This window comes from Sapajus apella, unplaced genomic scaffold (genome assembly GCF_009761245.1).
Source record: "Sapajus apella isolate SASKATOON/1434 unplaced genomic scaffold, GSC_monkey_1.0 scaffold18, whole genome shotgun sequence".
Lineage (NCBI taxonomy): Eukaryota > Metazoa > Chordata > Mammalia > Primates > Cebidae > Sapajus > Sapajus apella.
In genome coordinates, this window is record NW_022436958.1 from 8,900,330 (window position 1) to 8,925,830 (window position 25,501).

At 36.3% G+C, this 25,501-nt stretch overlaps 1 long non-coding RNA gene across 1 annotated transcript in view; it reads left to right on the forward strand.

The window, feature by feature from the left end:
* Positions 1-25,501, forward strand: part of LOC116556892 — a 391,699-nt gene that overhangs the window by 310,677 nt on the left and 55,521 nt on the right. Inside the window, exons 5-7 of the long non-coding RNA XR_004271230.1 lie at positions 14,683-14,736; positions 16,256-16,352; positions 19,048-19,155. This is a non-coding gene — a long non-coding RNA (uncharacterized LOC116556892). The remainder of the gene's footprint in view (positions 1-14,682; positions 14,737-16,255; positions 16,353-19,047; positions 19,156-25,501) is intronic.

The window sequence follows — 25,501 nt, forward strand, 5'->3', positions numbered from 1 at the left end:
TCACCAGAGAAGAGAATGTTAACTGAGAATGTCGCAGTATATTGCAGTCTCTTTTTGTTTGTTTTTTTTTTTAACCAAGATTCTCTTGCCAGAACCCCACAGGTTTAGACATAGGGAGCAGGTAAAAAGATGACTGTGAATTTGGGGATGGCAGTCTTATATGTGCGATGCTCCAAAAAAGCTTTTAGTCGCTTGCTTTATGCTTAGATATGGATGTCCATCAGTTTTCAATTAGTCAACATGCAAACCTCTGCCAAGTGGACCAAAGTTCATGGTGTGCTCTGACGTAGTGTTACTAGGCAGGCCAGATTCTGCCCATCATGGGCAAAGGTGCCCCACATCTCAGGAGCCAGAGCAGTAAAATAGCACTGTGTATTCTGGGAAAAGTTGCAGCCTGCTTTGCATTCAGAAATTGAAGCTTTGCACTTAGGGGAAAAGATTCAAAGGAAACAAAACAGAATGAAATGGAAGCAAAATGTTGGCAAAACTCAAATTGCATTGGATTTATACTTATTGGATTTTTGAAGTAAGCTGACAAGAAAAATTACCTTCATTGCAAATCACTGAAGGGCTTTTCTATAGAATAAACACACAGAGAAGAGCTAATTCAAAGGAAGCTTCAATATGTTAATATAATAATTAAACAGTAAGACACGACAGGCAGCCCATTTCCAAGGAGCGCAGCCTGCCTCAGGTGGAGTATAAGGTACCAGGCTGAAGGCTAAATGACTTTAACCACCTGAGATTGCCTATAATCTCATCTTAAAATATGATATGAGGTGTTGGAAGGTATTTACCCATGCAAATAAGGGGAAAGAACCAAATTCCATGTATATTTTGGGCAGTCTTTAGGAGTTGAATTATTGGAATCAGTCTGAAAACTTGGAAACTTAAGTGCCTTTAATTGGAGTCTACATTTTCCTGTGTTCTTGGTGGTCTTTTTTTCTTTTCTGTGTATCTCATTCTCTCATCCTTTTATTTGAACTTCCTCAGGGCAAAATTATTTTTTGTTTGAAAAACTTGTGCATGTCATTAGGTTTATTAGTTATGTGTGTGCATTTAAAGTGGTTTTTGCTTAAGCTAATCAGCTTGGTACTTTGGTCGTTTCGTTTATCATGAAACAGAACAGTCTTTCTCCGACTTTACTGGGCTCAGTATTGTCTGGGATCTTATGACGCAGACTCTGATTTAGTAAGTCTGGGGTGGAGCCTGAGATCTTGCATTTCTAAAAAGCTCCCTGGAGATTACAATGTAAACAGCAAAGTCTGTCGTGTTTTTTAAATATCAGGGTGCCCTGTGATGATAGGAATGATAGGAATAGGGCTGTTAGGAATAGAAGGGAGGTGAAAAGACCAATGTTTTAAAGCAGTTGACTTTATTTTCTGCTTTTTGGTGATTAATCCTATAAGGAAGAAATGACAGAAAATGAACCATGAGCTTGCTGGGGATTTATAGATAAACATATTTGTCTTATTTTGGGTCTGGTTGATACAGTTGAAGGCAAGAGAATTCCATTTTGATAAAAGTGTCACCAGAATGTCTCGAGCCAGTGGCGTATTACTACTTTGGGGCTCTGTTGGCAGTTCAAGTTTTGTTCAGGTAAGTGTTGACTAGAAATAGATCAAGAGAAGATGAAACCTCTGGTTTTAACTAAATGGCCAGAATGGATTTACCACACGGCTGCTGTCTGCAGACACTTGATGCTCTTCTGCCTTGTGGTGCTCTGTTATACCCGAGGATTTCTTTGGACTCTAAAAGTAATGTGAACGTGAGTTCTAGAAATCCATAGTAGATGAAACTGGTAAGAAAAATGAGACAAATGCGACTTTCCTGAATTCCTTATAAATGGAAACAAATGATGTTTCCCTTTGTCTGTTTATTTTGTTTTGTTTTTGTTTTTCCAAATAAGAAATGTCCGGGAGGGGAAGTGCTAAGTATCCTGAGCACTCAATGGGAAGCACAGTGAATCTCCAGCTTCTCACTGTGGCAATGTGGAATCCTGAATATTTATTTAGCACTAGTATTGGGTCTGTCAATGGAAAGTCCTAAGGAGGAATGATTTTTTCCTGTGGTGCTTTAAAAAATTTAATTGGCTTCTATTTTCAAGTTGACTACAACCTCAATTTTGTTTCCTTAAAGCAGCAACAAGTATCTGGGAAACTAAATTGTGGTCTCCCATATTTGCTAACTGACTCTCAGAAATATTTCTAGGTACTCTTTATCCTTTTTGCATCTGTTTGGTTAACTTCCTTGTTATTTTTCCTCTCATGGGTTATTGTCCTTGCAAGTGGTGGAGAATTCCAGGGAATGTTGTTCCCACCGTAGTCCATGAGAATGACACTCCCTGGGAATTGTGCAGGCTACAGCCTCTGTACCCCTACACAAGGGCACTCTCCCTAATGGTGGCCTTTACCTTTTTGAGAGTGACCCTCGAACACTTTCCCTAAGGTTGTTACTATACAACTTACAAAAATTAATACTTAATTAGTTCTCCATTCCCTTCAGGCCAAATACCTTCACATTGCAGGCAATCCCAGTCCTAATTACACCTGCAGTTTCATCTTCGGCCATCCAACCCAAGTCTAAGGTACTGGATGTCTAACCTGGCACACACCTCTTCCTTTGCAAATCATTTCTCCAGCCTGGAACTTGAATCAAATGTCTCTTTCTCTAGGATTCTTCTCTAATGTTTCTGAACAAAATTAGTTACCCATTTTATTTTGTTCCTCCATATTCTCCCCTATTCATACCTATATATCTGATTACATTGTATTGAAATTATATTTGTGGCTTTTGTCCCTAAAAAACAGTTCCATCTTTAGTTTTCTCTTTTTATAGGCCCAGAAGACAATTTGGCTTTTCTGAAGGTTGACTTCACTAATCAGGCCAGTTAGTAGGATGGGGTTCCTTTCCTTACTTGACTCCTCTGCAGCTGACATTCTCTTATTCTGCATGATGGGCTGCTAAGGGCAGCGTTCTCAGAGAGGGGACAGTTATAGGACTGCTGTGACCCATTATTGCAGCCTCCCCCTAAATCTCTCAAGTCCTCAAATGTCATGTGACTTGGTACACTCCACATAATCACTATTATTGATTATTTTGACGAGAATAATAATGCTCACATTTACTGAAGATAAGTTGTTAATACCAGATATTAAGTATTTTTATGCATAATCTTCTTTAATCCTCATCCAGCCCCAGAGGCAAATATACCATGAAGCTAATGAAGTTTACATTTCAAGGCTATTCACTTACAAGGACTCCTCCCAATGCTCTGTTTTTTAGTTCTCATTAAGAAAAAAAGTTTAATTCTGTTTCTCATTCTAAATGAGCATTCTCTTCTATACCTAATTTCCTATTAATAATTTTGTATATACCTGTATTTTTTTTTCCTAAAAATGTTTCCTCAAATTGCATAAGCCCCAAGTCCCGCCAAACTAGATCTACCTTGCTTGGCTCTGTATATAGGGGTCTCCAAACCCCAGGCCATGAACCGGTACCAGTGGCCTGTTAGGAACCAGGCTGCACAGCAGGAAGTGAACGGAGGTGGGTGGGCATTCCCGCCTGAGCTCTGCCTCATGTGAGCCCACGGCTGCATTAGATTCTCATAGAAGTGCAAACCCTATTGTGAACTGTTCATGTGAGGAGTCTAAGGGTGCACATTCCTTATGAGAATCTAATGTCTGATGATCTTCTGAGGTGGAGCAGTTTTATCCTGAAGCCATCCGCTCTGGTCGATGGAAAAATCATCTTCTACAAAACTGGTCCCTGGTGTCAAAAAGGTTGGGGACCACTGCTCTATAAGGTAGATACTGTAAAACATCTCTAAAATACCAAAAGTGTGTCTAGAAAAATTAATCACAGAAAATGCAGGGTTGTATTATTGCAAAATTAATGAAAATAGGCCGGGTGCGGTGGCTCACGCTTGTAATCCCAGCACTTTGGGAGGCCGAGGCGGGCAGATCACAAGGTCAAGAGATTGAGACCATCCTGGCCAACATGGTGAAACCCCGTCTCTACTAAAAATACAAAAAAAATTAGCTGGGCGTGGTGGTGCACGCCTGTAGTCACAGCTACTCGGGAGGCTGAGGCAGGAGAGTTGCTTGAACCCGGGAGGTGGAGGTTGCAGTGAGCCGAGGTTGCGCCACTGCACTCCAGCCTGGCACCTGGTGACAGAGTGAGACTCTGTCTCACAAAAATAAAAAACAAAAAAATTTTAAAAATTAATGAAAATAATGCTTTTTAGTTGGCCTGTTCTGTCACAAAAAAGCAAAAAACTTGAGACGTTGAGATGTATATTAGCACAAGTGACCATATACTGACCTGAAAGAGTCCCAAGTGACCACAAGCAATCACTTATGCAACCCCAACCTTGTTTGACAAGCCTTCATTTGAGAATGGGAACTGGGTGAAGACTGTTAGCTAATCACCTACAAATGTAATCAAATATGATTTTTCATTTTACAAGGGTTTTACCTATTATGTGTGCTTATTTTGTATATAATAACTAAGAATCAGAGAAGTTAAAATTACATAGTGATTAAACTCAGATAAACACACATCTCTCTCTGCCAGCCAAACTGAAGTCTGTCTCTATGTTTGCAGATTGATTCAATATCTAAAATACAAGTGAATAAAGAACATAATGATTGACATCCTCCCAGTCTCTTTTGTTGCTTGCTCTAGAATGTCCTTATGCCAACTCTCTCCTCATCATAACCTGTTGAAGGTCATGGTGAAGAGATTGTTACCTGTCTGACTTTTTTTTTTTTACTCCTGTAATCTTGTTTCAGACTGCCATAAAGACTTTGGAATTGGGCTTGCTCATTTAATTATTGAAAGCCACATTTCCAAAATTTATTTTTTTCCCCTTTATTTTATTGCATTTTAGGTTTTGGGGTACATGTGAAGAACATGCAAAATTGTTGCATAGGAACACACGTGGCAGTGTGATTTGCTGCCTTCCTCCCCATCACCTACATCTGGCATTTCTCCCCTTGCTATCTCTCCCCAGCTTCCCACCCCCCACCGTCCCTCCCCTATTTCCCCCCAACTGACCCCAGTGTGTAGTGCTCCCCTCCCTGTGTCCATGTGTTCTCATTGTTCAACACCCGCCTATAAGAATTTGACCTATCTGGAGTCTGACCTCCCCTGTCCTGATGCATGCTACAGTTCTTTTGCTTTCTATTGTTTAGTCTGAGGCCTTTGGTACTTTCTGTTTCCCTCTTCTATTTTTCACCCTAGCTTTGCTTTGTAGGTTCTCTCCACAATGAATTTCTTTGACCTGGGTTCTGGAATATGACCTTGAAACCTCTTCTTACCCAAACACATACCTCTCTATAGCATCTTCCTGGGCATCCTTTAACAGGAAGGAACTAGTAAAATTCATCTTTGGCAAGACCTGTGACACAAATTAGGCATACATCATAATATAGTAGGATTTTACCAGGGATAAGGCATTCGCTTTATGGATATCTCTTCTAAACCATAAATTAAACAGCCACCAATGAAAGGAAATATTCCTTCTCAACCTTGTCTTGAAAAATCTAATATGTATGTCAGCACAGAGGCATTTTTTTTCAGATAAACATTAATTTCCCTGAATTTTGAAAAGTTTAATCTTTTGATGGAAATAATCCTCAAATGTTATTTCTTTTCTGTCTTCTTCGGTGTGCTACACTGAAGAAACTTTTTTAACAATTTCTTAGTGACTCAGGATCACCACAGTGAACGTCAGCTATCTTGTCTGGCAAAAACTTAAGAGATCATCTTGCTATAGGGCATCTCTGTGTTAATGCAGAACAAAATATTTGTCACTTATATTTATTGAAGTGGTGTTCACGCTTAGACTAGTGATGGGAGCTCCTAAACCAAATGTCCCTAGAGTGCTATGCAACCAGTTGATATCACTGTTTTGTCTCATTTCTTCGTCTTTTCTGAAGCTGTCAGCTGTTGTTTCTTGCTTTCCTCAGTAAGCCTGCCCTTAACAAAGGTTAGTGCTCTTCATCTAGAACAGCAGTTAACAGAAGCAATTTTGTCCCTTAGGGCACACTTTTTAAGTATGGAGACATTTTAAATTATCACTATTTAATGGTAAGAGGACATTACTGGCATCTAGTGGGTAGAGATCAAGAATGCTGCTAAACCTCTTACAATGTACAAGTCAGACCTCCACAACAAAGATTTATCTGGGTCAAAATGACAGTATTGCCCAGGTTGACAAATACTGTTCTAGGATTATGGAAAAGTAAATTCTAAAGGAAGACCCAGGAGGTTTGTTTAATGCTGCTTTCAAAAAGTGTATAACGGTGGCTCATGGTCATTGTGAAGGTCAGGGCCTAGTAGCTTCATTCATTTACTCCTGAAGAGCAAACATGTCCTTGTGCATTGAGGACATTTGACCTCCAGCTGAATGAAGCATTAGTATTTGTCCTTAAGTTAACAATTTCAATACCTGTGTGCACATACAAACTACTTTCCTTTAAAGGAGATGTTTGCTTTTTTTTTTTCCTCTTCTGTTATTAGGTGGCTCAAATGTCATTGCTACATTAAAAAATATATCATTCCAGTTTAAACACCATAGATTATATGTAGTATGTTTCAAATTTCAATTTAAAACTACTTTTATGCTGACAGCAACTTAATTATTTAAATTGTAAGTTATTTTTTCATGCTGTGATTTGATAGTATTAGGAAAATTGGTGGACTAGTCACCAAATCCTCCCTACTTTTTTAAGCCACATTCTTTGGGAACATTATTTTGGCCTACAAAGGTGTAAAATGTAAAATGTCTATAGTGACATAGCTATCTTAAAAGGATATTCTATAGAAAGTTAATTGGTTGTTATGTTTTTATTCTTCATCCCTTCTCATAGGTTTTCCAATAGTTAGAGGTCACTGACCCTGAGGAGAATTTTGCTGCCTAAGGTTTGGGCCTGCCTGAACTCTACAAAGTGCACAAGTTGTGACCTGCTCACTTAATGGTTCTCAACTTAGGATATCACTCTTTTTTTTCAGTTGTGGAATAAAGACAGATTGCATTTTCTCAACTCCAATCTAAACTCAGTGAAAAGTTATTGTGCTTTACTAGTTTGGGAATAATATATTGTTTGAATTATTTTACACAGAGATGTAAATCATTTTCTATAATAATTTATAGCATATATCTTTCCAGATACCAATATATAGCAATGCACAAGATAGGGAAATACTTTTTTTAACAATGCATATTTGGCTAATTTGACTCAATTCCCATGCGTTTTATCAAGTATGTACATTTATTTAGTGCATGAAAAGTGTAACAATTAATATTGAAGTGTAAATGAGTATGCATGTTCTTCCACTGTTTTATTCAAATGTGATGTGTCAAAATCAATTTGGTATGAAATTCAGAGTGATAGATGAGAGTGGTAAATTTAAGGGATGCACAGTACAATATGGAATTTTGTCAGTCTCTAAGTTGCATTTCAAAAAAAAAAAGCATATTACTTTTAATTATAGCAATCTCTTTCCAATCTTGATACACGTGAAATTGATCAGATACTAAATGGGGGTGATACATTCAGAGAGAAAACTTAACCTATATAAACTGACTTTTGTGCAAATATTCATGCCATTTTTCTTGTTCATATAAAATTTGATGAAATTCTGAAAGTAAAATTGATCCAATAAAACTTCAAATAATTTTTCAAATTCTTGCTAGTTTTAAAAACTTACTGTTTCATAAGCATGTTTTCTAAGTTTTTATTTTCCTTTGGAAAGTTACTGTAAAATTTTGCTCATATTTAAGATTTTTTAAAGGCTGCCTCAGTATTTTTGCATATTGTTTATTGTCATTTAAATGAAAACTATTCTTTATTTGTCATGACATTTATAATTTTAAAATAAGAAAAAAATTATGTTTCTTGAAGTCTTAGAAATCATACTGTTGAATATAATAATCCCATTGTTGAGTCCTCTAAGAACTAAGCAAAAGCAGAGAAAGGTTACAAGATCGTTCAGTATGATCTCTCCTCTACTTAACATATCAAATTGCAGTTGCATATTAATAAAGTATTTTTAACTTCGAAAATTGATATTTTTGTGTGCTGAATTTTTTTTTTTTTTTTTTTTTTTTTGAGATAGAGTCTTGCTCTGTCACCCAGGCTGGGGTGCAGTGGCACGATTTCAGCTTACTGCAACCTCTGCCTCCTAGGTTCAAGCAGTTCTGTCTCAGCCTCCCGAGTAGCTGGTACTACAGGCATGTACCCCCACACCTGGCTAATTTTTGTATTTTTAGTGAAGATGGGTTTCACAATGTTGATCATGCTGGCCTCAAACTCCTGACCTCAGTTGATCCACCAGCCTCAGCCTCCCAAAGTGATGAGATTACAGGTGTAAGCCACCATGTCTGGCTGAATAAAAATAATTGATGGTTTTTAAATTTATTTTTAGAGAAAAAATGCATAGATATTGTCTCACATGAAAGTTTTTCTTAGAAAATTGTACTTACATCTCGAAAATTATTGTCGTATGAAAACATTAACATATAAATTATTAATACATGTAAAGTTTTCTTATAGTTGTAGAGCCAAGTTTATTTTAAATAACTTTTCTTAAAATCCCTCTCATCTTTGTATACATTTTTAAACAGTCATAAACAAGACAATATTTCTTGGAACAAAGCTAGAATACAGCTAGTTAAACAAAGCTCATACTGTGAATTAGACTTCTTCCTAAAAGTGTCAAAATACAAAGTGCTGATATTTTAATGTGATAGTCAAAACCTTTGATCATCATTTGACTTTTATATTCCCCTTTTCCTGATACATGTCTCTTTAACCACATATTTTACTAATTTTTACACAGAAGAAAACAGTTGTTTTTACTAACTCTTCACTGTCACCAAGAAAGATATATCTAAATTTAACGTAGCTAGAAAGTATTGATATGAAATTAAAATACCATATTCTCTATTTATTCAAGTGATTTAGAACTTTCTCATTTTCTCATTACACTTAGATTTCACATTAGATAGATGGGGAGTCAATCTCTTTTAATTGTTCCTTTCAGTACTAGAAGATGCAGATTGTCTGAGATAAGTTCTGAGCATGTGTTTCCACACAGGGCTTACCAAAAGTTTAAGATTCAGCCTAAAGAGTACAAATTTAGATGCCCTTATTCACTATAGCTGCAAACTCCACTGTGTAAAGTGAGTGCATTGCACATCTAGAAAAATCTGCTCTGAGCTTCCCTAAGACGATGCTGAAATGCTGCATTATAAATTCCAAAATGAATTAATGAAGAACAACACTGGAGATGAAATGTATATGTGTGTGTATCACAGCTAACATGGCAACTGGAATACAAAGCCTTTTTTTCTCACATTTTGCCAGCCATAGCATAAGCTTCCCACAGAGGATGGGGATTAACAGCCTATCTCCTTTGGGGTGGGGGGATTTTGAGATGAATAAAATGTAGAATCTGCAAATGGAGCTCTGAAATGATGTAGTTAAAGTTACATATGTAGTCTATTATGGTAACTGGGAACATGTGTGTCATAATGTTGGGCAAACCTATTCTAAAAATGGGAGAGAATAGAACAAAAACTGACCCCCAAATTCTGCTCAAGCACCATCATCCAAACGAGACACACTTGTAGGAAAGATTTGATAGAATATCATTTTCCCCCATCCACCAAGCTTATCCTTACCTTTTCTACCCATCTGCACTTACCCCTCCTACTTTTTAGATATATTTTTCAGTTTTCAATTTGAATGACTAATTTTCCCTATCATGCTGGAGTGCCAGTTTGTCTTTAAGTACTAGACTTTTCCGAACCCACGGATATCTTTAAATATCATGAACTTGAAATATTTCCCAAGAAAAAATGAAGGAAATGCTCTGACACAAGGACCTGAGAAAATCTAGGGGATTGGCAGACATCAAGGCAAAAGCCTTAGACTTAAGGAGATCCTGACCATGTATTTGGCACCTTGATCACTTACATCACTGGTTAAAACCTTTGAAGCTGTTTGTGCTCAGGTATTCGGAGGCTTTTCTGAAATCATTTGAGAGGGAACATAATGGGCAAAGGGGAATAAGCACACAAGTGAAAATGATAGCTCAGTTCCATTTAAGGAGTGAGTAAGTGCAGAGTAGAAAATAAGTGTTGAAAAATTAGAGCACAGAAATTAATTAGACCAAGTACTCAAAGAAGGAAGGAAGCAAACATTTTAAAATCTGAGTGGGAGAAAACATGGCAGATTGTACACATTCTGAGTACGGATGCACTGATATAATGAAGTTAATTTGAAATTTGTCCAAATTTATTGACACTTTTGGGGTCTTCTGTTACTTTTTATTTTCCTCTCATTGATTTGATGATTTTGTTTGTTTAGACTTTTATTGATTTCTATTTATTATTCATCCTAGGATGTGAACATGTTTGATACAATATACTTAAAAAATTTGTCATTAACCTCTTATTGGTGCTTTTGTAAACTGCTGTGTTTTAACTTCAGTTTTTCGGCACACCACCTCTATTCATTTGCTAGGGATTCCAGAATGCTGGCTCATCGGCGGAGGTGTTTTTGAATTGACAGGAGTGGGGTGGCAAAAGGCAAAAGTATAGTCTGTAGTCAGTGTTTAGGTAGAAAGTTAGGTGGATGGTGAGCACATGATACTCTGGGATCGTTCTCAAAAAGATAGAGAAGAATAGGCAAATCACTATCTCCCCTCCTTCCTTACATTGCTACCCCAATAGCTCTAACAGACATGGAAATTTACAGGATAAATGCCAGGTAATACTTGCCAAGAGAAAAAAATAGAATTTCTAACTTTAAATCCAACTGGTTACTGTGCCTTGCCAATCGTTTCTCTGAAATATCTTTACAGCATTCTTTATCTCTGTCATTCTTGTAGCTAAGTGCAGGCCTCCTTAACTTCCTACTCGCCATTTCCACTGCCTCTTTCTGCTACAATAGCCCCCTTTCTTTGCTTCTTTGGCCTTTTCTTGTTTTAATTCACTTTGTGAACATTTGCCAATTTAATAGTCCCATGAAACCTCTCCTGCAATGTGAAATGTCATATCCTTTCTCAAAAGTTTCAAAACTTTAAACATCCTTTAGTGGATACTCTCGATGCCCTCTCCTGATTTGGTTCTACTTTTTTTTTTAAACAAACTTACCTCCTAAATGCTTTCTTTTAGGCTCCCTTTTCTAGCCAAATTGCTCCACTCTTGTCCAAACTCAATTCAGTGTCTCTCTCTCCCACTGTTGTTTTTTCTGCTCCTGGGCCTAATAAGCTTGCTTCCTCTACTGTCTTGCATTCCGTGGGGCCGTGATATTCCAAGACCCTATATTCCATGAAGTCTTCCCTGATCCTTCCACTGAAGGAATCAATATTGAAATTTTTATGTTTGTATATATTTGATGGCACATTTTTTTTCCATTTTTTTTTTTTTTAAGAGACAGAGTCTTGCTCCGTCACCCAGACTGGAGTACAGTGGTGTGAGTATGGCACACTGCAATCTCGACCTCCAGGGCTTAAGTGATCCTTCCACCTCAGCCTCCCAAGTGCTGAGACCACAGGCTTGTGCTACCATGTCTGGCTAATATTTAAATTTTTTTTAGACAGGTTCATTCTGTGTTGCTTGGGCTAATCTCAGACTCATGGGCTCAACATTCCTCCCGCATCAACCTCTCAAAATGCTGGGATTTCAGGCATGAGCTTCTGTGCCCAGCCTGAACTCTTAACTTATAGTATAGATCACATATACGTCTGTGTGTGAATCTGCATGTTTATCTGCATCTATATCTGATGCATCTTTCTTAGCTCCATTATTCAATCCATGATCCTTAAGTGCATGGTTTGGCTAATATTTATATTCATATGACTCCTAGCACACTGTGTGACTCATAAAAACCCTCAAGTATCTGTAGCATGGGTTAATAAATATGCTTAAGAGCTTTTATCAATTGTTAGAGGTGAAATTAATTTGTTACTTGCAGTTGTATGTAATAAGAGAAACAACTGGTCATTTTAATATCTTGTAGATGAAAAAATTGAAAAAGTAAAGAAAATATTTATATCATGTAATCACACAAGATATTTATAGCTAGTAGGTACTCAAATAATTAAGGACCAATGAATTTGGCTTGAGTTAGCTGACTTAACACCACTCTTCCCCCTTTTTATATAAATGGAGACTAAAATTTTCATAAATGGTAATCATTTTGTCCTATTGAAAATATATTTGAGTCGAGAAATGCCAGATACAGGTGAAGGGGAGGAAGGCAGCAAATCACACTGCCATGTGGGTACCTATGCAACAATCTTGCATGTTCTTCACATGTACCCCAAAACCTAAAATGAAAGAAAAAAAAAAGAAAAAAAGGATAAACTAGAATAAGAATAAATTATTATTCTTCTCCCACCCCAAAGAAAAGAAAATATATTTGAGTCTATGCTTGTCAAAATGAACGTTTGAAAAATGTTTTTAAAATGAGGCAATGATGTCTTTTACATAAATGGATTTCAAAAAACAGATATAACCAATTTTATGATTTATTTCACAGGTATAAAACTGTTTTCATGTATATTTGTTGATTAATTTATTTTTCCAATTAACTCCATGACATGTGTGAAATTAATTTATTTTACAGGCCAGGCACAGTGGCTCACACCTGTAATCCCAGAACTTTGGGAAGCCAAGGTGGGTGGATCACCTGGAGTCAGGAGTTCAAGACCAACCTGGTCAACAGGGTGAAATCCTGTCTCTACTAAAAATACAAAAAATTAACCAGGCATGGTGTAGTCATCTGTAACCCCAGCTATTCGAGAGGCTGAAGTAGGGGAATTGCTTGAACTCAGGAGGCAGAGGTGAGTATAATCTTTTAGAACATGGATATATCCAGCACAGAGTTGTATTTGATGAGTGAATTGCAGTAGACTAAGTTTATGTTATGATTATGTAGACTCTTAAAATATAGAATTACCTAAAGGTAATTTTATTCATACAAATCTCGTATTCTAAATGACATACTTTCCCTTTTGGACCCAGTCATCTTTCTAGATCTTTTTAATTCTGATACTGAGAATAAACTATTGAAATAATGGGTAGAATTCTTATAGATATATGACTGATAAATTCGTAAATTTTTCTAAGAGATAACTTTGAATGGTAACATTGCAGTGGTAACACTCTAACAGTAACACTGGAGTTACAAATTATTCCTGATTTGCTGTCAGTTATGTGATAATTTGTTAATGGTCATAACTAAACACGTCCCTTACTTTTTTGTATGTGTTTAATTTTAAAATAGCAGTGAAAACACTCTGGGCTACGCATTTCAGCATGTTTATTACACCTCACAGGTGGTTAAATCTACTTTAACTGCCTTTATCTCTGGATTCCATAGCTCACCCACAGTTTTGACCATGTTAACTTTTAAATGGTGGGGGTTTTATTGAATTTTAATTAAGGACACTGTTAAGATATTGCTGCTCTAAATTTAGCAAACTAGAATGACATTCATGTTTTAACAAAATAAATAAAAAGATCTCTGGAGGGTAGCACAGAATGCAGGTCACAAACTGAACATTTATTTACAAATATTGATTAAATTTCTAGTATGTTTCAGGAGCTGAACTCTGAGTGGAAAGCCAAGATGTGGTTCTCAGTCCTGTGTATGATTCTTTATTCTCTTAAAACAAAGAAAAATAGACATTTAGCACCTTGGATTTCAAATTTACAAAAGGGAAATAACTAAGTTGGTGATTTTTAAGCATGGAATATTTTATAGGTGTTATATAACACTTTTCTATTACAGGCATGTATAACTACTTTTTCCCTTACTTAGAAGAACATTTCATTCATTAAGATTGTGAAAACTCTTCAGTTTTATAGGTTTTCCAATATAACAACACTTTCTAGATCATAACACGTTGATAGTTGTATTTCTATTATCTGTTGATCAAAATAATCCATAGTAGTGGAAGGGCGATTAAAATTTACTCATAGTGAATTTATGTTTTATCAAATCCAACAGATTCTGCATATATTTGAAAAATAGTTAATATGTATGAATGATATACCATTTCTTTAATCCATAGTGTTTTGTTCCCAGTGGTCCACTGAAATAATGGGCTTTTCAATGGAGGTGAATATGCTAATCATCACTACTGTAGGAAATATAGTTCATGACTGTCTCACTTTTTTTGGGGGGGCGGTGTTTAAAGCTCTTTTGATTGGATGCAGTTTGGCCTGAAGGTCACATTGGTATCAGACAAACCTGGGTTCTGGTTTTGGCCAAGCACTTACTGGCTGTGTAATAAATGATAAGCAATAATAATTCCCTAATTCTCAATTTTCTCATCTGTAAATTGGGAATATTGATAACACCTACTTCAGAGGGTTGAAGGTCAAGTTATATTACAAATGTGTAAAATAATGTGTATACTTCCTGGCACAGACTATGCATTTAGGGGTGTTATGTTACCAGGTTTATTATTGCTGTTCTTGTGTTATTCAAGACCTAAACTGCACTATACAATGGTGTTATTCTACTATGATAAGGGTTGGTATCTATACTAGTTATTCAATTAGATCATGTCTATAATATGCTGAAAACATGAAAAGGTGAATAATGCAATTAGTTAAAATGTTTACTGATCTCCATTTGTGCTTCTTTTATTATGCAGTCTTCAAGATTGTTTTGGCTCTAGCAAAACAAGTTGGAACATTCACATCATCCAGTAAGTTAAAATTCATTCAACATTTTTAAGCATATGCCATATGATAATTTTAGGAAAGAACAATAGTGCATCTAAAATTAAGCTGGCAGTCAAAGACTGAAGTATCTTCTGAGAACGTTAGAGAGTGCATATTTAAGAGATATTAACCAAAATGTAGATTATTTTCCCTCATTAAATTGATACATTTCTCAAAGGCTACTACTTATACAGTTATAAGGTTTATGCTTTTAAAATATATTAAGGTTGTCTAAGGTATCTGTGCCTCCTTATATATATGCTAGCTTGCCATGGAGCTTGGTGAGCCAAACAGGATTCAAATGGAAACCATTAGTTCTACAAACAACTGTGGAAGTGGCCTAGTTCACTCTGGAACACTGTCATTCATTTTACAATTGATGAAATTCAGTGTATACAGTGTCTGTGGGACAACTTTAATGGTGATTTTGAAGGGGAGCTGATATTTCTGGGTCTGTAGCATGTTTTGGCCATACTTCCAAGTGTAGGAAATCAGGGGGCTTGTATTCTGTCTGCTGTGGCTGTGCTTACATAAGCCCATCAGGAGAACACAGGAAAGCACCAAGTCCAGCATTAGGAAACACACTGATTTGATGAATTAGTCGTGATGATCACAAAAATTAGAATTCTCATACACTGATGGTGGGAATGTGAAATGGGACAGCCACTTTGGAAACTGGCTGGTAGTTTCTCGAAAGATTTAAAATAGAGCTACCATAGGACCCAGTAGTTGTCTGTGTAACACTCCTAGCCATATACACAAAATAAATGAAAACATATGTCTGCAGAAAAACTAGTGCATAAATGTTCATAGCAGCATTATTCATAATAGCCAAAAGTGGAAACAACATGAATGTTCATCAAATGATGAATAAATTAAATGTGATATAGTCATACAGTGGAATATTATGTAGTCATAAAACAAATGAAGTGATGATATATACTACCATACAGATAAAACTTAAAATATTCTTCCAAGTGAAAGAAACCAGTCACAAGAGACAGTATACTGTAAGGTTCCATATATGTGAAATATCCAGAATAAGTAAACTCATAAATACAGAAAGCAAATTAGACATTACCTAGGCCTGGGTTAGGATGAGGTGGGAGGAAATGGGGAATGACTTCTGGTGAATACAGCGTTTCTTTTTGGGATGATGCAAAAGTTCTAAAATCTAAAGCTGGTTTCACAACTATGTGAATATACTAAAAAACATTGAATTATATCGTTTAAATGGCAAAATTATATGATAAGTAAATTGTATCTCAATAAGGCTGTTATATGAGAAGAGAGTGAGTATCCTATCTTGCTGGCTCACAAATATAACGATCAGTTTCATAAACCAGACTATCTTGAATACTTTTCAGGTTTCAAGTTCAGAGTAGTCGAAATAGGCATTTTCAAGAACAGTATTCATTGAAATGCATCAAAGCATAAGTGCAGTCCCCAAGGAAACACTTTAACTCATGAGCTTAAAAAATAACTGAATTTAATTCATTCCAGGTACAGTCTCATTAAAGAAACTGCTGTCCAAAATGTTGAAATAAGCATTTAGCTACTAAGCGAACAAATTAAACTCCTTTATGATTTAATTGCACCAGTGAGTATTTCTTTTTGGAATATGTTTCTGCTTTGATACATTGCAATACACATCATGAATTATGTTGAATGATGGCATTTCAGAATGTGTGTGAGTATGTATATGCATATGTATTTTCAAAATGCATTTAAAATGTTATTTAAAATATGTATTCATGTGTACATATGAACATTCCAATTTCTATGTTTATGTGTATGTACACAATACAGAAAGACATATTCCCATAAGTCCCAAGCAATGTAGTCATATTGTGGGGTATATATTTGCCAACTAGTTGCAAGCATTAACAGAAATATTCTCTCTGCCTCCTCTTCTCTCTACTCTTTCTATATACATATGTGAATGTACAAATATTTGATAATGTTTATTTATCATGTGATAGACCCACAGTATTTATAGGTGGATATTTTGATCATCATGCATATTTTGAACCACTGGAGCTATTTCGAGGAATTTTTAGAGCTTTGAAAATATACAGCATTTCACTGCTAGATGCATGCAGATTCATGGCAGTGATTATAGAAAGGAATGACTATGAAAAACACAAAACAAAACAAAACAGAATTCAGCCCAAATCTTTTCCTACTCCTTCAAATCTCAGTACTATGCTTTTCAGCTAGTTCCTTCTTTGTCATTGAATTCTTTCACAGTGTTAATTTGAAAAGTCAAACATTTCTCCTCTCCTATTGATAATCTAATGAGAAATCAGAATTTTCCTTCCGAAAGAGTATTTATTTGAAAAGTATCTGAAGTATTAAAAATTTACTTTGTGCACACACAAAATAGTACCTCTGCGTTTTTTTTTTCCTTGGCTGATTTTAGCCCTAACCGACCTGGCTGCTTGTTTATTAAGTATATTAAAAGTGGTCTGAAGACTTGCATATATCACCACCCCTTTTACCTACAGTTGAAAATCACCATTTTGATTATTTTCCTCTCTTACCTCTCCTGAAACATCCACTTACCTCTGCTACTCACGAACTCTCAGAGATAATTATTATAATTATTCACTTTCCAACAAACGTGTGCGTGCATCACTTTCCTATACCTTTGAGTAAGACATGACTGTAAGTGTGAAATGTTAAAATATGCTGCTGAAATATGCAGTGAGGCAGGATTTTTTAAATAGCGTTTAAGCAGAGATGTGGTGGCAGACCCCTTTCTGCCTCATAGGAGTTTTGTTTTCAGTCAGTTTGTGCCATATAGAGCACAAAGGGACAAAATACAGATTAGAAAAAAAGAAGAGTCTACCTTGTCAATGTGAGACACAGAAAGCCTGAGCAAGTAGATACATTACACAGATTCTAAGCTAAGGAGCTATAGGTGGTTCAAGGAGAAGGACATTGTCCTAGGGACCAATTAAGTTATAGAACGTATTAGAGGAAAGCTGACCTCATTAAATATACCATGGTGGACTTGATATTTAATAAAATGTGACCACTAGAAAGTATACAAATTTCCTGTAAATAACAACGTGGTACACAAGAACAGTGCTTATTAGTGAGGGTCAGGAATAGTAGCAGGCAGCTGGGTGCGGTGGCTCATGCCTATAATCCCAGCACTTTGGAAGGCTAAGGTGGGCAGATCACTTGAGTCAGGAGTTTGAGACCAGCCTGGCCAACATGGTGAAACCCCGTCTCTACTAAAAACACTAAAATTAGCCGGGTGTGGTGGTACAGACCTGTAGTTCCAGCTACTCGGGAGACTGAGGAAGGAGAATTGCTTGAACCCGGGAAGCGGAGGTTGCCATGAGCTGAGATTGCCCCACGCCACTGCACTCCAGCCTTTCCGGCGACAAAGTGAGACTCTGTCTCAAAAAAAAAAATCAGAAAAAAAAAAAAAAAAAAAAAGAGATAGTAGCAGGCTCATAGAGTAGGATCCAAAGTGGTTGAACCTGGAAAAGCAGAGATGTTCAGCCTGGAAGAGCAATGAGTCTCAGCAGCATTCATGTCCAGTACTGAGACTTTCAGAGTATTGCTGAAAGCAGTCAACACTGTTTCACAGACATTTACTAAGACCTGAGATTCATTAAAGGGGCCTCATAGTATTTAGTTTGATATCTGTAGTCATTAATGAACTTCCTGAACATGATACGTAAACATGGAACCAGTAAGTACAATCTGCCGATTGTCCCGTTTTGAGCTTGGGATGCAACGTTCCTTGAGAAATTTCCTAGATTTGGCCAATTAATTTAGTCCTAACAAGTACTCATTTTGCCATCACTTCTAATCTTCACTTAGAATGGAATATGAGGAGGCAACACGTGACAGTCTAAGGATTCATCCAATAATAAATATTGATATCTTAGAGAAAACTAATGATGTCAGAACTCCCCTTCACGTTTGACCTGATGGATCAGAGAGAATTACTTACATGTCCCTTATTGTGACCCTTCCCGCTTCCTAGTCTCCATTCACAGGGGAGTTCTTTTGTATATTAAAATCAGGGGTTGTGAGGCATTTTTAGCTCATACTTAGTTTTCTGTGGTACATTCTTTATGACATTGCCTGTGAGGTACCCCTCAACTGACTTTTCCAGAAATTTCCCTCTACTCACCCCCTCTCTTCTATGTGGCTGCAGCTTAATAGTGTACTAGTCCAGGGATAAGAACTTGTACTGAGAAATCCCTGTCTGGAGATTTGGAGCCTCAGGTGGCTGGACTAGTATGGCCTACATTTCCTCCACTGTCATAAAGGTAGACCATATGGTCTAAGAGGCAGAGGAAAGCTCAAAACCAGAGAAGAACTGAACATATGTCAAAGAAGAGAGGAGAGATGGGGCAGAGAAGACAGACCTCATCTTTGTAAGTTCTTGACTGCATCTTTTCCCTGAGACCTGGCCACAACCCTAGCTCTAGATTTCACGAGACAGTCAATATTTTTACATTAAATTTTCTTTTTGTACAACATTGCTAAGTTTATATTTCTAGTAGTTGACCTCAGTGATTTAACTAATTTGCCTTTGTGTAACTTAATGATCATACCTTTCCTTTTCAGTCGATCCAGTATGTATATCCCATACTTCTGTGACTGTTTTCTTAGTATAGGCACTCAAAAACTCTGAGAAATCTGGTCACCACTGATCAGTATGCCTAGTTTCTTGATGTCTTATAGGAGACTTAGACTTTGTGACCAATGACCAGGAGCAGATGAACATGTCCAGTACTGAGACTTTCATGGTATGTACCATGAGATGACAGCATTATTTCAGTGTTAAGGGGAGTGAGCAATGGATGTATTTTGTATATAAATGTCATCCTCTTTATTCTAAGATTAATAGCAGTTAGGATAATTAGTGATATCTTCACTACTGGCATGTACCATGGAAGTGTTACCTTGGGAAGTTGGAGACATTATTTAGGTCCAGAAAAGCTATGAAAGTACTTAAAGACAGAAGTAGGGGGAGAAAACCAGTGAAGTAATATGGGTTCTGGTAAGGAAGGTGGCATATGATACAGGTATAGCAAAAGGTCAAAATCACAGGAGTGAGGAGTTGAGCAGAAGCTGATACATGTGTGCTTGAAAGGAGAAGACCTTGGACTAAGGCAGAGACATTTGTCTAGTATTTTCCTTGCACTGTGATATGTATAGGATAAGAGGTGTGTTTTTGTTTCTTGCTATAACTAAACAACTGTGAACATTTGTCAGATTTTGTCATTTTAACTACTTGTTCAAGGCATTTTATGAGTAACTACTGTATACTGGGCCCTGTCTTATTGTATTGCAGAAGCAGATACAATCCTAACTCCTGTGAGATTCACAGTCTTATAGGTGATAAATAACAAGTAGAAGTAATGGAGGAAACAAATATTTGATCACACATTATGATGACTGCTCTGAGCACGTGTCTTGGGTCCCCCACATCATAATGCCATCCACCATTTCCTTTTGGAATCAAGTACTTTCAGTTCAGAGATGAGATAGAATGCTTTGTAAACAGCACCAGATACCAGTTCACAAAGTTCAAAGGATAACTTCTAAAATAATGCAAATCACTTTTCCTAATAAGTAAACCTAGTAAGCCTTCATGCACTCACTTATTTCTGAGTGATTCACGTTGAAGGGGAAAAGAGATACCCTCTGAGTACCTGAATGACCTGGTCTGGCCAATATAAAAAGGATCAGGGACTTGACTCTCTGCCTTCTAGAAGTTCGGGCATCTCAGCAATGTCAGAAAGAGGAGAGGGTTTTGTGCCTGTTAGGACTGGCCATTTTAAGAAACCTATATTAGAATGTGATGTCATACATTAATGTCAAATCTTATGGTTTAATTTTCTCAGTGGGGATTAATAGGAATGGAGAGATGAATTGTTCTGAAATCTGGGGTTTCAGGTGGAAGGTAAGGACAAGGTGCATCACTTCCACCATTGCCCTAGTCCCAATCCTCACCTTTGGCACCAGCATAGTCCTGCAATTACCATCCACCAGGATGGACTCCATGTCCTGCAAGATGCTTTCTCATCACAAGCTAAAAATTTCTTTCAATGCTAAAATAGTAACATGAAGAATGCCAGAGCACAGTACAATTATTTGCAAAAGACATCCCATCTGCCTAAAGAGTCACATGAAAGCATAGCAGCCAATGTGCTCAAATAATAAAATAATTGGTTATGAGCCTGGGTGGGGGAGCAGAGAGTAAGAACCAGACATAGAAATAGAATTTCCTTGTTTCCCAAAGCCAGATCAATCAGGATGGAGAGCAAGATATCACAGAAGCAGCTAACAGGCCCCCAAAGTCCCTGCCTGTTGGTGAGGACAGACTGCAATAGTTTATATTGTGTGAGTCTACATGCATTATGAATTTACCCAGAAATCTTTTAGTTTGATATTAATTATGTAGCTCTGCGTCATTTTGGCTTTGCCTACTAATTACTACCTTAGAAGTACTTTTTCTGTCCTTTATAATTATTTCTATATTGGAAATTGAATGTCATTACACAGGCTTTTATCTTATCGCATGCATACCCTCATCATGTGTTCAGCCTAAATAGCAACTAATTTCTCACAATTATCTAGCCAGTCAACCAGCCAACCATGTGTATTGACTGCTTAGGGTAGAGATCAGCAGACTATGGCCCACTGGCCAAATCTGGCCTACTGACTATTTATTTTTAATGGCTCATGGACCAAGAACACTTTTTTACATTTTAAAATGGTTTAAAAAAATCAAAAGAAGACTACTATTCTTTGAAACATAAAAATTATTTGAAATTCAAATTTTAGTGACCATTAATAAAGTTTTATTGGTAAGAATCACACCCATTTATTTATTTACTATCTTTGATTGTTTCTGTAGCAAAGTTGAGTTCTTGGCACATAGATTATACAGCCTGAAAAATCTAAAATATTTATTATCTGGCCCTTTACAGAACAAAAAAAATTAGCATACTCAGAATAATATGCTTATATCTGGGGATAGAGAGAAAAGTGGCAGAAGCCTTGCCCCTCAGCGACTCACAGATTAGTGTTCTGAATGGCGTGATCCCAAAGTGCTACGGGACCCAAAACCCAAACTGGAAAGATCATGGAAAATTCTCAGGATCAGAGGACATCTCTGAAAGATGCACAACTCATTGATACTCATTTGGAAGTGATACTCATTGATACTCTTTTTGCCCCCCCCCCCCCCCCCCACACACAAAATCTTTTGAACTTCTCCAACAGTATCTTTGGTCATGTCTTGGTAGAGTTTTAATGTAGCCTTGGATTAGTAATTGAAAGACTGAACATACAGATACTTTTGTTCTTACTGAGCTACTATTTAAAACCTTTTACTATTGATATTTGTGGAAAATGGCAGCAATGGAAAGCTTGTTCTAATACCATTCAATCAGTGTTGGGTGGTTCATTGTGAATCAAAATTGAATCAAACCAATAATGATACTCATGAGGGGGATATAGATAGTTCAGATCACATCATTCCTAGCAGTGCTAATATTTAATTTGGGTAGCCAACATGAAAAGGTTTTCAAAACATGTGCAGCTCTCTTTCTGTTTGAATCTTCTAGTATAGAACAGTGGTTAGAAAAGTGACCTTTAGAGTCATGCAAACCTAGATTCTAGTTACTTGTTTAACACCTGCTGTGGGACCATTGTACGTTGCTCCCTAACAAAAAGTGTCTTCATCTTTAAAGAGGAAAGAATAAATTTTCGACGGTTTTATAGGATTGTTGGGATACAAGTGTACAAGGTAGTTAGCTCAGTGCCTGGCATACAGTAACACTGAGTATAAATTAACAGTAGTTATTAACAAAAATGGCCAACATTGAAAAAAAGACAAAGATGTAAATACAATAGAAAGAATACTTATGTATCCTAATGTCCAGTCCAACAAGAACTATCTGCATAAAGTCCACTAATCTGCAGTTTCCCTCAAATCTGGCTGTTCGTAGAAGCCAACTAAACGTTTTTTAAAAACACAGATTCTCTACCTTTATTCTGACCTTGCAGTGGCTCTCTGAATTTTCATTGGAAAATAAAAAAAAAAAAAAAACAAACAAAAAAAAACAACGAAATACCTCCCCAGGTGTGGAAACCACTGACGTCCTTAGAAATGAAAAGATGGTGAAATATCTCAATACATATATAAAACATTCGTCCTTTGGAACAAAACGTTATTTTGGAAAATGTGGGAAATATGTAATATGAACAAAATGAGTGAAGGTATTCATGGTAAGGCAACACTTCAGGAAATAGTCTTGTGGTGCCTATGTGTAATTTATGTAAGGCAGGCCTCCCAGTATATATTGCATATTATCTTTCTTCTGATTAAAACCAGCATTAACCTTCCAACATATTAAAATAGGGTTTCCTTTTAGTCAAAATTATAATTCCTTTTTACATTTTTCACAAGTGTTCTGTTTTTTCCTCATCAAAGCGTCCGCTTTTATTTTACTTTAGTCATAAGTCCCAATGGCTCATAGACATGAGCTAAGAACAATCTTATTGAGAAGAGAGAAACATTTAGAATAATAGGAGTTGTTACACACACAGTAACAAATGAAATACATCTTTTGTAAATAACTCCCACCAGAAATCTTGTATTTCCAGGCATCTTTGCATATACCTTCATATAACAACTTTTGCGTTCGTAAAACATTCATCGAAGGCAGCTCTGCAGTTTTATAGAAAAACAACGTGCCAGGGATGCAAGAATCTTGCCAGTTCTGTGAAAAATGACACCAATTAAAGCTTAAATTGCTTGTTTTCTCATAAGGTACATATTTTCATAACTTTGAAATCAAATAATTGCTGCTTTTATATTAAATACAATAAAACAAAAAGGATGCTAGTTTAGAGGAACTGCTACAAGCATTTTAATATAATTTTCCCACCATTTAAAGTCACAAAATATGGAAAACAAGTCAAGTATGCAAAGTTCCAAGGAGATAGAGAAACTCCTTCAGATTATTACATCATTTGTCTTTTGTGTCAGGAAATGTGTATATGATTTCATTGTTTGATTAAATGCCAAAAAAAGGCACATTGCTCTTATCTAACTGATTACAGATTTTATTCATATGAAAAAGTATTTGTTAATGCTTTACCATTGGAAGATTTAAATTTTTTTTTTCTTTCTTAAGTTCCAAACATGCATTTCCAAAAAAAATAATCTTCTAACTTCCCAGGCTTTATTTCTTTATTTTTCATTTACAGTACATGATACTCAGGTTTCCCGTAGTGAAATCTAGTCCCTAATGATTTCATATCTGCAAACTGAGCAAACAATTCCTTTCTGACTGGGTAGAGGGTGTGTGTGTGTGTTTGTGTGTCTGTGTGTCTGTGTGTGTGTGTGTGTGCAAGCTCTGAAATATATCAATTTTCAAAAACATTAGAGAAAATAGTTTTAACATGTTGAGGTACCTAAAAATAAAAGGTTTTTGATATGTGTCTCTGGGGCATTACTAATCGGAGAGACAAATACAATTTAAAATCTAAATCAAGTGTTGTAATATGTTTTATTTTAATACTTTTATATAGTAATTTTTAAATATACATATGTAAAACTGCCATTGAGCAGATGAATTCTAATTTTCTTAGGCAACATAAAATACTGATTAATAAACTTGTGATATTTAGTAAAAATATGTAAAAGTGTAAAACTGCTGTCACATTAATGCTTTTATTTGAATCTGCGGGTGCCTGAGTGACAGCTATGGTTTTGGAGAGAGAGATACCATGTGCTTTTCATGGTATAAACTAGCTGTCTGCATTAATAATAAGCTTGTGCTGAAGCCAATTTGAGGCTACATCTAGGGATTTCAAGGTCATTTGCCAATGGCCTGGCCTCCATTAACTTCTTCAGTAAAAGTCCCAATGATCCTTATTTTGGCCTCGAGTGTGGGTTATCAAAATCATCCCTCTTAATATTTCCACATAAATAGCTTGTTTCCTTAAATAGTCATTGTGTTCAATGGGGACAGTTTCTGAAAGCTTCTCAGTTCAATAGAAAAATGCATTTGGAAAAATCTGTTACATTAAAATATATCTATATTTGGAGAAAGAAGACTTTAAGAATGCTTTGTGTATTTAATTAGAAGACATTAAAGACAGCTAAATGTTCCCCTTGTCATGGAGAGGATGAAGTGATATAAAACAGTGAGATTTCCAAAATATTGGGACTGTCAGTTTGCTAAAAGACAACAAAGTGGGGTAATAATGCAACATTCACATACATATTTTTTTAAGTATTTTGATTGCTTAACATGTTAAATACTAAATTTTGATATTAACCCCTTGAGCTTCTTCCTTTACCATGCTCTTTTGGGAGTCTCTGCACCCTTCCAAAAAAGTTGTTAGTTGCATTAAAATGTGTAGACAATGAAGCACTTTAACAAAGAGGTCTTGGAAGAGATTGGTAAGAAAGACTAAAGAGAAATGGATATTTTATTTATTGTGTTATTTAAACCTGAGTTACATTACACCATCTTCCATTTAAGAGGCAGCCTGCTAATGCAAGCAAGGGTGTCTCCTGCAACGAGACAAAGATTAATGCCATGTGTACTGATGATGCTCTACCACAATTCAGAATTCTGTGGCGCCATGACGCCCCTGTTTTATATGGTGGTTTGCCAAGAGAAAATTACTTAAACCAATTGTGAATGCATTCCTTTTTTTTACTTTTTATACAACCACATTTATGTAAGTAAA